Here is a 14,190-nt window from a genome sequence, read left to right as displayed (position 1 = left end):
TGTGACATGGTGAGCCTGCGCAGCTCTCCCGATGGGCATGGCTGACTTTTGGGTGTATGAGGAAGTCAGGTGCTAGTCATAAGACTTGGTAGCAGTCCCAGGTGCCATCTTGGGATTGCCGCTACACCCGCTCCCCATAAAAGGGGAACTGTTAGGAGCAGATATGTCTTAACAAAAGATAAAATAACTTTAAATGTCATATTTTGTGGATTTCTGATGTTTTTGAAAACCATCTATCTATATAAGGTAAACTGGACTGTTGATCGTTAACTCTTCTCAGCTATTTCTGATGAGAATATTTGAAAAACACCCTAATGGTGAACTAGGAGCCATGAATTTGTTATTTGTCCTCTTTCCTATGTTTAATAAACTCAGAAGTTCGCAATGGCATCAATAGAAGGACTGGATCCAAACTTTATACTTTTAAATTTTTTGTAACAAGTAAGTTCTATACCAATGTAAAGATATGACTTTAGTTTAGATACCAAATGAGATTATGTCTGTACAAATCAACCTAGCTAATTCCTCCCTGTTACATTATGACCATTTCTAAATTCCTCATAAAAACAGCATAAAAATACCACCTTCAGACCCCCCAAACTCCAGGAAATTGGGGCGATGACTCTTCAAAAGCTTTTTCAAGCTATACGTGGGCATTGGGGGGTAGGAGGTAGGGAAAACGGAATGAATGTTGTAGCCTGATGTGTCTGCCTTGACTAGACCCAGCTTAAAGTTCTTGAGATCAGGAATCAAAACAGGTACATTCTGCAATACATAATTCTCAAGACAAAAGTTTAGAATCAAGATATCTCTTTGTTTGATTCTCTTGAATTCAGTTCTTCAGGTGGTCTCTCTTTACCAAATCTAATCAGTATTTAACTCTGGAAGGTGTCTAAAGCCTAATCACCCTCTTTTAAAAAAAAAACACAAAGACAAAACCTTTCTCCCAAAATATCATGTTCTTTAGTCTGTAACCAGAAAAACTTGTATCTTGCATTATCTCCCAGAGGAATAATATACTCACAAGACTTAAAATCACACCCATTATGAAAATTAAAACATTCATAAAAGAAACTTTACTAAAGCTCAAAGCACACACTGCACCTCACATGGTAATTATGGGAGCCTTGGAAACTCCATTTTCATCAATGGACTGATCGTGTAAACAGAAAATAAGCAGAGACACAAAGAAACTAACAGAACTTATGAACCAAATGAATTTGACAGATATCTATAGAAAATTTCATCCTAAAATAAAAGAATATAGCTTCTTCTCAGCCCCTCATGGTACCTTCTCCAAAACTGACCATATAATCAGTCACAAAACAGGCCTCAACAGATAAAAGATGATTGAAATAACGCCATGCATCCTATCAGATCACCATGGACTAAGGCTGATATTAAATAACAACAAAAATGTCAAAACACCCACATACACATGTAAGTAGAACAACGTTTTAGTCAATGGTAATTTGGTAAAGGAAGAAATTTTTAAAAATTAAAGAATTTTTAGAACTTAATAAAAATGAAGGCACATACACAAACTTATGGGATACACTGAAAGCAGTGCTAAAAGGAAAACTCATATCTCTGAGGGCCTCCAAAAAGAAAGAGGACAGAGCATACACTAGTAGCTTGCCAGCACACCTGAAATCTCTAGAACAAAAACAAGCAAATACATCCAAGAGGAGTAGAATGCAGGAAATATTCAAACTCAGGGCAGAAATAAACCAAGTAGAGACAAAATATTATATAAAGAATCAACAAAATCAGGAACTGGTTCTTTGAGAAAAATCAGCATGATAGATAAACACTTAGCCAGATTAACCAGAGGCCACGGAGAAAGTATCCAAATTAACAAACTCAGAAATGAGAAGGGAGACATAAGAACAGAAACTAAGAAAACTAAAAAAAAAACAAAAACAAAAAAAAAAAAAAAACAGATCTTGCTCCAAAAGCCTATACTCAACAAAACTGAAAAATCTGGAGGAAATGGACAATTTTCTAGACAGAAACCAGGTACCAAAGTTGAATCAGGATCAGATGAACCATCTCAACAGTCCTATAACCAGTAAAGAAATAGAAGCAGTCATTACAAGTCTCTGAACCAAAACAAGCCCAGGACAAGATGAGTTTAGTGCAGAATTTTATCAGACCTTCATAGAAGACCTATGCTTTTCAAACAATTCCACAAAATAGTAACAGAACGAACACTACAGAATTCATTCTATGAAGTCACAATTGTGTTTAAACCTAAAGCACACAAAGACTGAACAAAAAAAGAGAACATCAGGCCAATTTCCCTCATGAATATCCATGGAAAAATACACAATGAAATTCTTGCAAACCAAATCCAAGAACACATCAATACAAACATTCACCATATCAAGTAGGCTTCATCCCAGAGATGCAATATACAGAAACGAGTAGCCAACATCAAACTAAATCGAGAGAAACTTGAAGCAATTCCACTAAAGTCAAGGACTAGAAAAAGCTGCCGACTCTCTCACTACCTATACAAGAAGTCCGAGCCAGAGCTAATAGAGGACAAAGGATACAAATTAGAAAGGAAGAAGTCAAAATATCACTGTTTGCAGATGATATGATAGTACACTTAATTCACTTAAAAATCCCATCAGAAAAATCCCACAGCTGATAAAGCACTTCAGCAAAGTGGCTGGATATAAAATTAACTCAAACGAATCAGTAGCCTTCTTCTACTCAAAGAATAAACAAGGTTAGAAAGAAATTAGGGAAACAACACCCTTCACAATGGTCACAAATAATATAAAATTCCTTGGTGTGACTCTAACCAAGCAAGTGAAAGATCTGTATGACAAGAACTTCAAGTGTCTGAAGAAAGAATTTGAAGATCTCAGAAGATGGAAAGACCTCCCATGCTCATGGATTGGCAAGATTAATATACTAAAAATGGACATTTTGCCAAAAGCAATCTACAAATTCAATACAATCCCATCAAAATCCCAACTCAATTCTTCACAGAGTTAAGAAGAGCATATTTGCAAATTCATTTCAAATGACAAAATACCACAGGATAGCAAAAATTATTCTCAACTGCAAAATACCTTCTGGAGGAAATACCACTCCTAACCACCAGCTATATTACAGAGCAATAGTGATAAAAACTGTATGGTGTTGGTACAGAGAAAGGCAGGTAGATCAGTGGGATAGAATTGAACACCCAGAAATCAAACCAAACACCTATGGTCACTTGATCTTTGACAAAGGAGCTAAAACCAATCAGTGGAAAAAAGATAGCATTTTCAACAAATGATGCTAGTTCAACTGGCAGTCAGCATGTAGATGAGTGCAAATCCATCAATTCTTATTTTCTTGAACAAAGCTCAAGTCCAAGTAGATCAGTGACCTCCACATAAAACTAGATACACTAAACTAATAGGAGAGAAAGTGGAGAAGAGCCTCGAACACATGGGCACATGGAATAAATTTCCTAAACAGAACACCAATGGCTTATGCTCTAAGATCAAGAATGGACAAATGGGACCTCATAAAATTGCAAAGCTTCTGTAAGGCAAAGGACACTGTCATTAGGACAAAATATCAACCAACAGATTGGGAAAAGATCTTTACCAAACCTATATCCGAAAGAGAACTACTATCCAATATATACAAAGAACTCAAATAATCTTCATAGAACCAAATAAACTTATTAAAAATGGCGTACAGAGCTAAACAAAGAATCCTCAACTTAGGAATATTGAATGGCCAAGAAGCACCAAAAGAAATGTTCAACATCCTCAGTCATTAGGAAAATGCAAATCAAAACACCCTGAGATTCCACCTCATACCAGTCATAATGGTAAGATCAAAAATTCACGAAACAGTAGATTCTGGCGAAGATGTGGAGATAGAGGAATACTCCTCCATTGTTGGTGGGATTGCAGCTGGTACAACCACTGTGGAAATCAGTCTGGTGATTGAACTCAGAAAATTGGACATAGTACAACCTGAGGACCCAGTTAAATCACTCCTGGGCATATACACAAGCCCCAGCATATAACAAGGCCACATGCTACACTATGCTCATAGCTGCCTTATTTATAGTAGTGAGAAGCTGGAAACAACCCAGATGTCCTTCCACAAAGAAATGGATGCAGAAAATATGGTACATTTACATGATGGAATACTACTAAGATATTAAAAACAATGACTTCATGAAATTCTTAGGCAAATGAAACTAGAAAATATCATCTTTATTGAGGTAACCCAATCACAAAAGAACACACATGGTATGCATTCACTAATAAGTGGACATTAGCCCCAAAGCTCAGGATACCCAAGATAAAATTCACAGACAACACGAAGTTCAAGAAGGAAGACCAAAGTGTGTATGCTTCAGTCCTTCTTAGAAGAAGGAACAAAAATATTCACAGGAGGATATATGGAGACAAAGTGTGGTGCAGAGACTGAAGGAAAGGCCATCCAGAGACTGCCGCATCTGAAAGATCCATCCTATATACAGTCACCAAATCTAGACAATATTGAGGATGCCAAGAAATGCATGCTGAGGGGAGCCTGACATAGCTGTCTCCTGAGAGGCTCTGCCAAAGCCTGATAAATACAGAGGTGGATGCTTACAGCCAACCACTCAGCTGAGAACGGGATCCCCAATGGTGGAATTAGATAAAGGACTGAAGGAACTGAATGGGGTTGCAACTCCATAAGAAGAACAACAATATTAACCAACCCAACCCCACCAGAGCTCCCAGGAACAAAACCACCATCCCAAGAGTACACTGGGATAGACCTACGTCTCCAACAGCATATGTAGCAGAGGATTGCCTTGTTGGGCATCAATGGGAGGAGAGATTCTTGGTCCTACCAAGGCTTAATGCCCCAGTGTAGTGGAATGTCAGGATGGGGAGGTGGGAGAGGGTTGGTGGCAGGTTGGGAAAACACCCTCATAGAAACAGGGGAAAGAGAGATGTGATAGCATATTTCTGGAGGGGAAAATGGGAAAGGGGATAACATTTGAAATGCATATTTAAAAATCCAATAAAAGAAAAAATTATAAACTAAAAAAAACTGAATAATATTCTATTGTGTAAATTACTACATTTTCATTCACAAGTTGGAACACACCTACTAAGTGGACTCTGCTTCCTGGCTATTGTGACTAGAACAGCAAGTATATCAGTGGAAGCTTTGGCCCTAAAGCCATATGCCCAAAATCATGTGGTATTTCTATCTACTTGAGAAACCTCCAAATAGATTGCCATAGTAGCAATGCCAGTTTGCATTTCCACTAATATGTAGTAACCATACTTCTGTCCCCATATCTATGCAACCATGTGTTATCATTTGTTTTCATTAATTGATTCTTTTTTAAGATCTTAACCATCATGCCTTGAGAAATATGAAATCTAAATGTAGCTTTAATTTTCATTTCTCTGATTGTCTTAGTTCGGGATTCCATTGTTGCTGTGAAGAAACACCATGACTACGGCAAATTGTATAAGGACAACCAATTAAAGGGCCTGGCTTGTAGGTTCTGAGGTTCAGGCAATTATTATCAAAGCAGGAAACATGGCAACATCCAGGCAGGCATGGCCCTGAAGGAGGCGAGAGTCCTATATCTTGTTCCAAAGGCAACCAGGAGAAGGCTGTCTTGGAGGCAGCAAGGAAAAGGGTTTCAAAGCCCACCCCAAAATGACACACTTCCTCCAACAAGGCTACACTTCCAAATAATGATACTCCCTGAACCACCCATATACAAACCATCACATTGATATTAAACTATGGAAATGATTTATAAGTCACATATTTTTCATCTTTTGAAAATGCTCTGTTTAGGTTCATACTCAATTTTAATTGGGTTATGTGCTGTTTTCTTGAGGATTAATGTCTTTTGACTTTGCCTATTCTAAATAGTAGACAACTGTGAAGTGTATAAGATGGGAAAGATTTTTCCCTAATTATTGTTTGTTTATAGAACATATTTTATTATTGATATGGACACAGGGTATAGGTGTATTGAAGATATGGTATTATAGGTTTTGTCTTATATTGAAAATAGATTTTTTAAATACAGTTTGTTCTGATTAGTTTCCCTTCTCCTTATTCCTGCCCATACCAACTCCCATCTGGATTCTTATCCTTTCTGTCTCTCATTTAAAAACAAACAGCTATTTAAGGAATAGTAATAAAGTGACACAAAATATGATGAGATAAATTAAAGCAAACAAATTTTAATAAAAATACAAACAAACAAGAATCGGAGCCAAAGGAAAAGCACAAGAAATACATATAGGAAGAGACACACATGCTCCCCCACACATAGGAATCTCATTAAACCCAAAAACTAGAAGCCACAACATATACACAAAGGAACAGTAAGGTTTCACTCCTTCTTTAAAAGGGGAACAAGAATACCCTTGGCAGGGAATAGGGAGGCAAAGTTTAGAACAGAGGCTGAAGGAACACCCATTCAGAGCCTGCCCCACATGTGGCCCATACATATACAGCCACCAAACTAGATAAGATGGATGAAGTAAAGAAGTGCAGGCCTACAGGGACAGGATGTAGATCTCTCCTGAGAGACGCACCCCGAATACAGCAAATACATAGGCGAATGCCAGCAGCAAATCACTGACTGAAAACAGGACCCCCGTTGAAGGAATCAGAGAAAGGACTGGAAGAGCTTGAAGGGGCTCGAGATCCCATATGTACAACAATGCCAAGCAACCAGAGCTTCCAGGGACTAAGCCACTACCTAAAGACTATACATGGACTGACCCTGGACTCTGACCTCATAGGTAGCAATGAATAGCCTAGTAAGATCACCAGTGGAAGGGGAAGCCCTGGGTCCTGCCAAGACTGAACCCCCAGTGAACATGATTATTGCGGGGAAGGTGGTAATGGAGGGAGGATGGGGAGGGGAAACCCATATAGAAGAGAAGGGGGAGGGGTTAGGGGACGTTGGCCCGGAAACCAGGAAGGGGAATAACAATCGAAATGTAGATAAGAAATACTCAAGTTAATAAAGATTTTTTTAAAAAAAGGAAGGTAGAAGTAAGCAAATAAAATATGATGCATTGATGGATTTTCACATCCAAAAAAAAATGACCTTGATTCAACATCATGACACAGAAAACGTCCGAAGATGCATTTGAATTTGTTTTGTCTTGTTTGTTTTTTGTTGACCATCTATAACTAAGCACTGGGATTGCAGTGAGACTCTCATGAAGAAAACTAGATTTCTATTATTAAGAGACTATCGATCAGAGTCAAGAATGTGTTCACTTCTCTCAGCTCTAGGACCCCTCCTAATACAGATGAATGCCAGCCCTGTGCGTGCTGTCGCAATCCCTGTGAGTTCATATGTGTTCTAGTCCTGCTGTGTCTAGAATGTCGTGACTGTTCGGGGTCCTCCGTCCCCTCTGGTTTGTACAGTCTTTCTGTCTCCTCTTCTGCAGTGTACCCTGAGTCCTGAGGGGAGGCATTTGATGCTTGCCTCTCCTTCTTTATCCTGCTTCTTATCTCAAATGATCATGTCCTTTGCTCTTCTTGTTCAGAAGATTTTCAATTTCATTTTGTTCCATTTATTAATTTTTAGTTTTAATGTTTGTGTGACAAAGGTCTTCTTCAGAAAGTTCTTTCCTGTACCAGAAGATTCAAGATTTTCTATTATTTCTTCCATTGGGTTCATGTTCTTAAATCATTTATTATTTAGATTGGTACAGGGTGGGAGATAAGAGTCACATGACATTCTTCTACATGTGGACACAGATTAACCAGCACCATTTGTTGAAGATGCTGTTTTGTGACAATGTATATTATTGGCTTCACCATATAAAATTATGTGTCATATAGGAGGGTGGATTTACATATAGAAAATCAGTTACGGTCCGTCAGTCAGTGAGTTCCTTTTTATGGCCACACCGTGCTGTTCTTATTACTATATCTCTGTAGTATAATTTGAAATCTGAGATGGTTATACATTGAGCGATTTCCTTTTTACTGGTTAGAATGGTTTTGGTGTTACTGGGTCTTTTGTGTTTCCACTTGATATCCAAAGATTTTTTTCAATTTCTGTGAAGAATTCCATTGCTGTTTCAATGACAATTTCCTTGAATCTATATATTGCTTTTGCTAGAATGGCTATTTTCACCATCTTAATTATACCAGTCCATGAGCATAGAAAGGTCCATCTTCTGGTGTCTTTAATTCTATTTGAGAGTCTTAAAGTTTGCATTGCACAAGTCTGTTATTTCCTTAATTAGATATATTCTAGATTGGTATTTATTGTTTCCCTGCTTTCTTCCCTGGTATGTTTGCCATTTATATACAGGAAAGTGTGCTCACTAGTTTATGTCAATGTTACACCAGCTACAGTTATTTGAAAAGGGAAAGACTCAATTATTGCAATTTTATATTTACATATCTATATGTTTACACATTTATATATAATTAATTTATATATAGTATAATTTCTATATTTGATATATAATTATATATAATATAACATACATATAATTTAACGTGTGTGGTTTATTTACAGGGGTACTTATACATTTAAGAATATATATATACATACACACATTTATGTGTATGAGTGTGCATGTTTGTATGTATGTACAAATTGGGATGGAAAAAAATCAAAGTATCACAATTTGCAGATGATATGATAGTGTGTATATGCAACCCCGAAAATTCTACCAGAGAACTTTTACAGGTGATAAACACGCTGTAAAACATTTCAGAAATATTGCTGAAAAAATTAACTCAAAAAAATCAGTAGCCCTTGTTTCTATGAATGATAAGCTTTTCACTCAAGTGATTTTCATAGAATTGAACTTTCACAAACTGTTGGACCTTGACATAAAGTTAGTTTCCCAGGTTTTCAATTTAGCTTTTGGTGTTTGATATCTATTGACTGGATTTCTTGACAATATTGGTTTTAGTTTTGAAATATGGCTGTACGTTCTATCCCTTCATTGACTAAGACTTTCCAGTTATCAGTCTCACAGCTTTGTGAGAGTTGGCTTTGTAATTACTTACTTTAAACTGGTAAGGTATGTATGTCCAGACAGGAATTTGATCATGATTTCAAGATCCAGCCTTCCCAATCCCAGCACTGTAGTCATATTCACCTGATCTGTTGTGTTTCCCAACCCATTTCTTTTTTTTTTTTTTTTGGTTCTTTTTTTTTTTTTTTCCGGAGCTGGGGACCGAACCCAGGGCCTTGCGCTTCCTAGGTAAGCGCTCTACCACTGAGCTAAATCCCCAGCCCCCCAACCCATTTCATATGACCATTTGTCCCTAAGCGTAAATATGGACACAGGTAAGCCAAAGTGATAATTGTGTTTGTGGAAAGGCCTGGCTGCAGTAAAACTTTCTATACTGCCATGTTTGTCCTTGGCCATGACATTTAATTCCTTGGCATCCCTCAATGCTGTGTGTATGCTATGCTTTTTGCCAATTTGGCCCATGGAATGATCCTTGTGTTCCCAGTGAAGACCCCTGGACCATAAAGAATGCTCTTCTTTACCATATCATTGGCTATGGGGTAAAGCATCTATTACCCTCATTAAGGATTTTATCATCTTGGTAATCAAATGCGTTGTCAGATACTTGGAGGTTTTCAGTGTGTAGTGTGTTTACTTGGTTAGACAGTAAGGGTAACACTTGTTTGATTAAGAGTGTGAAAAACAATGCCAACAAACCAGAGCTTCCAGAGACTAAGTCACTACCCAAAGACTATACATGCACTGGCCCTGGGCTCCAACCTCATAGGTAGCAATGAATAGCCTAGTAAGAGCACCAGTGGAAGGGGAAGTTCTTGGTCTTGCCAAGACTGAACCCCCAGTGAACGTGATTGTGGGGGGAGGGTGGTAATGGGGGGAGGATGGGGAGGAGAAGTCCATATAGAGGGGGAGGGGTTAGGGGGATGTTGGCCTGGAAACCGGGAAAGGGAATAACAATTGAAATGTAAATAAGAAATACTCAAGTTAATAAAGATTTTTAAAAAAGAAAAAAGAAAATAAATAAAAGAGTGTTAAAGCGCTTCTTTCCTTAGGTTTATGGACTACTGGAATATTTGTGGATCACTGCTATTAGCTCTTTAATTTCCCTGTTAATTTCCCTGGCTATAATACAAGACTATTTTGATGCATTAGTTCTTTTAGAATCTGTTGCCTGGTTTTATTATTCAGATTGTAAGTGTTCCACTGATTCTTTTCTCTCTCAGTGTTGTGTGAATTTGTTTCTATTCTGGGTGAGCAGGATAAAGAAGATAGATACACAGGGACAGTGATGCTAGGAAAGATCTCCTTTCAGGCAAAGAGTCTTCAGTAATGAGGCTCACTCTGCGGCAGTCTGAAGGAGACAATTTCTGATTATTTTTGCTCTCATCAAATAAAATAGGTCTCCGTAGACTGAATGTTTCTGATGGAATAAGAATTCCTGTGCTACTAGGTTCACATGAGACCTATGCTACATGACAGAGGATGAGGCTAGAATTGAGGCTACTTTGTAGGGCTGCTTGTGTCTCTGGAAGGGTTGTGTAACTGTGTGACAGCAATGAATCTGCCTTGAATTCTAGGCAATATAGATAGAGTGGAGATGAGCAATAGCTCTCTTGTCTAAGGGTGGATATATTGATGACTATTCTGTTTTGTGTGTGTGATAAAAGTTCATGAACATGAGGTAGAAGCATGGCAGTTAGCTGGAGCAGCCATCTGGGAGCATCACAAATAAAGACTAGGCTTGGCTCCCTCAAGGAGACTCCAAGTGATGAGCTTCTGCTGCCATGGCTACACAATATAATGTTCCATAAACTGTTTAACAACTGGTGTACATGTGTCCAAATGCACTAGATAGTGGGAGAAATTACACATTCAAAACCACACTGGTTGTTTTCAATCATCTCAGATGTTTAAACATTTGATTTCTAGTGTGTGTTTTTGTGGAACAGAGGGAGATGGAGTTCCTTAGCTAAAGGAACTGCGTCATTAGGTGATAGAGAATATCTAATGCAGTGTTACTTTGACCAGATAACTACATCATGTATAGTACAAGATGCTGACAGCAGTATGGCTTCCTTGTCTCTTCAAAGCCAATGCACAACCAAAACCTTCCTTCTTAGAGGTGATTCTGGCCAGGGATTTGGTACAGCCATGAGAAAAATAACCAGGGCACCGGGTGTAGCACAGAACCTGAGGAAAAACACTGTCAGCTCTGACAAGCCATCATTGGTTGGTTGCTTGAGATGTCATAACAAGAAGGAATAATGAAGAATGCTAGCAACAAGTCAATACTAGGCACTGCCTGCATATTCCTCCTCTCCTTGTATCCTGGAGTAGCTCCTGATGCCTACAGAGCAGTTGGACTTAAAATTCATCCTTATGGCTTGGAATCTCCAGTCTACTGAGTTTGTTCCTCGGATTGTTGGTTTTGTGTCCAGGGTTTAACTATGGTATTCCATGTTTTCTAATTTATATTATTAGGTTTTGTCTGAGTTTTGATTTGTCTATGTCTTATCTCTTGATTATTAGGCAAATTCTGCTTTAAAAACTCATTTGGTTACTCTTTTTAATTTGGTTTCTATTTCCTCCTCTAAAAACATGTAGAAGTTATGTCTGGTTCTACTTCCTAGCCCCATGTTCTCAGAAATAAAACTCAGACTTAAATACTTTGTCCATACAGCTAGTCTCAACTCTGAATAGATCATAACTAAAATATCCTATATATTTTATACTACATTCTGCCACATGACTGGTTACGTGGACTCAGGCACCATGCATCCATCTCCTCACATCTTTCTGGCAAATCTAACAGGCCTAGCTTTATCCCTGAATATTTTCTCCTCCATGATGGATGTCCTTCCATTTCCTGACTAAGTCATAGGTCACAGGCTATTTGGTAAGTGATACATACATATAATACATAAGACATTCTATACATATGTGTCGCTAAAATACTGACAAATTGATTTCCAGAGTGGTTGTACAAGTTTTCACTCCAATATAAAACCACATACACAAAATTTAATAGAACACAAAGTGGGGGAAAGCCCTGAACAAAATGATACAGGAGACAACTTCCTGAACAGAACATCCATGGTTAAGGCACGAAGATCAACAATAAGTGGGACTTCATGAAACTGAAAAACTTCAATAAGACAAAGGACATGGTCAAAAGGGTAAAATATCAGGCTACAGAATGGGAAAATATTGCCCTAAATCCCATATCTAATAGAGGGCTGCTGTCCAAAATATATAAGTAAATCAAGAAATGGAACATCACAAAACCAAATAATGTAGGTAAAAATAAGGTGCGGATCTAAATAGACAATTCTCAGCGAAGGAATCTCTAATGGCATGGCTGCAAAGCACTTAAAGAAATGTTCAACACCTGAAGGTATCAGGTAAATGCAAATCAAAACAACTCAGAGATTTTATACAATATTTGTCAGAATTGGTAGGATCAAAGACACAAATGACAGTGAAAGGAAAATTATACAGATTTAAGGTTTAAAAATATGAAATTAAAAGAGTAAGTTTCAAAATTCACAGACTCAGGCCTAAACATTGTGAAAAGCAAGTTCTGGCAGCCCCGCCCTGCCACTAGGACTAACAGACGATAAAGATAAAGAAAAGGAATGCAGGAACCAGCCCAAGTTATCAGGACTGACCCAAACCATCTGGCAGAAAGGCACCTCCCCCAGCTTACTCAGAGTCACACCTTAACCAGATGTCCTTCAAACCCTGATACGCCCCTAGCTTCTAAAATTCTGTACGCTCCAGTCAATACGTACTCTCCTGCTGTGCTGTAATCTCACTGCCATGTTTAAATGAGCCAATTACTTATAGCCGCACCAGAAATTAGCCAATTGTGTGTAACCACGCCAAAACCCCTAGCCTTCCCTATATAAACCCCTGACTTTTGAGTTTCTGGGTCGACACCTCTGTCTCCTGCACAGGATACGTGTCGACCCGGAGATCCCTGTAATAGATCTCCGTAATAAACCTCGTCTTTGCTTATTACATCCAAAATGGTCTTTCTGTGTCTGGGGTCCGTGATTTCCCGCGACTTTAGAGAGGGTCTCTCTTCGGGGATCTTTCAACAGCTCATGCTACCGAGGATGTGGACCAAGGGAAACACTCCATTACTGCTAAATAGATTGAAAAGTTATATAGTCACTTTGGGAATAAATACGGCAGATTCTCAGAAAACATGCAATCGGTCTACGTCAAGAACCAAGTGTAGTAATCCTGGGCATATATCCAAAGGACACCAAACCTCAAGGACACTTGTTCAAGTATATTCATTGCATTTTTATTCATAAGCCAGGAACTGGAAACAACTTAGATTTCCTCAACTAAAGAATGGATAAAGAAAATGTGGTGCATTTATAAAATGGAGTATTACTCAGCTGGTAAAAATGATAACATCATGAAGTCTATCAACAAAAGGATGTGAGTAAAAGGATGTAAGTGCAGTACCCCAGATACAGAGAGCCAAAAATTGTATGTATTCACCTGTAAATGGATATTTTCTGTACATAAAGGATAACCATGCTATGACCCACAGACCTTAAATGCTAATCAGCACAGAGGACTCAGTGGAGGACAAGCATATCTCACTGTGAAAGAGAAACCAAACAGATGATGTCACTGTTGGAGATGTCACAGGTGAATGGAGAGGGGCCTGGATAGGATTGGGGGTTAAGGATGGGACCAGGAGGGATCAGGTTTAGGTCACACAAAGGGAGAGAGTACTGAGAGGAACAACAGGAATGGAAGAGAGACACATCTCCAGGACAAACTAGAAAGCTAGGGCAATGGAAACTTTGAGGAATCAATGATGGTGACTCTAGCAAGACTATTAGCAATAAGGGAATATCAAGACTGAACTGACCATCTCCTGTAGCCAAGGAAGACTTCCAGTGGAGATACTGGGACACCAACCCTGCCACTACATCTCCAACCTACAATTTATCTTGCCTAATAAATGTGCTGGGGTAATGGTGGTTTACAAAAATGTGGAACTGGCCAACAAATGAGACCCATGCCATGAGAAGGAGTCCATCCCTGACATTGCCTGGAAAGCCAGGAACCTGCCTTGGCAGACTGATACCCACAGGAGGCTCGCCCTTTTTTTGAAGAAAAACAGAGGAGGAGTGAAACGAGGACCAAGAGGGGAAAC

Source organism: Rattus norvegicus, chromosome 9, assembly GCF_021556685.1.
Source record: "Rattus norvegicus strain SHRSP/BbbUtx chromosome 9, alternate assembly SHRSP_T2T, whole genome shotgun sequence".
NCBI classification, from domain to species: Eukaryota; Metazoa; Chordata; class Mammalia; order Rodentia; family Muridae; genus Rattus; species Rattus norvegicus.
The sequence above is the reverse complement of the archived record's forward strand: the minus strand, read 5'-3'. Positions refer to the sequence as shown.